We start from the raw sequence: 660 nt of genomic DNA, 5'->3' as shown, positions 1-660 counted from the left end.
TTGTCTGGACATGTTCCCTTACCTGATGGGAGGAGTTACTCAGGGAAAAAAGGTTGAAAGCCCACACAACAACTAGAGACCAGCAAGTAGATAAACTGTTAACTCCTTACACCTCTCCATCTGGCCCTCAGCCACAATACAGACTGCAGAGATTTTGGAAGCAAAAAAAAAATGCACACAACTTATCCCATACACAAACTGTACCTTTGTTTGTCCGTGTTGCACTGTAGATCTCCTCTGCTGCACTTACCCTCCTCCCCCTGTTCTGCTCATCAAGTAAGCACAGGAGTGTCTACACTAAAATGGCATTAGGCACTTAAGTGTTCCGGTGCTGCAGTCAGGAAACAAAACTTGAAAATTTCTTTGTTAGGCAGAGTACCAAAAGCAAAATTTAAGACTTTAAAGTGTTACTTACTCATGGTAACAATCCCATTTAAAAGAGCCAACCAAATAACCCCTAAGTTTTAAACAGCATTATTTCATGTTGGATTTATCCATGAAAGGAACCACGGTGCATTGAAGGGTCACACAACTAAATTCATTAAAAAAAACCCAAACAAACCAAACCACAAAAAAACACAACAAACCAACAAAAAACCCCATCATGATACACATACACTTCAGTTTTGAGTTTAACTGAATTTACAGAGCTTCCATACA

This window comes from Pseudopipra pipra, chromosome 1 (genome assembly GCF_036250125.1).
Source record: "Pseudopipra pipra isolate bDixPip1 chromosome 1, bDixPip1.hap1, whole genome shotgun sequence".
NCBI lineage: Eukaryota > Metazoa > Chordata > Aves > Passeriformes > Pipridae > Pseudopipra > Pseudopipra pipra.
Note: the sequence above shows the minus strand (reverse complement) of the source record.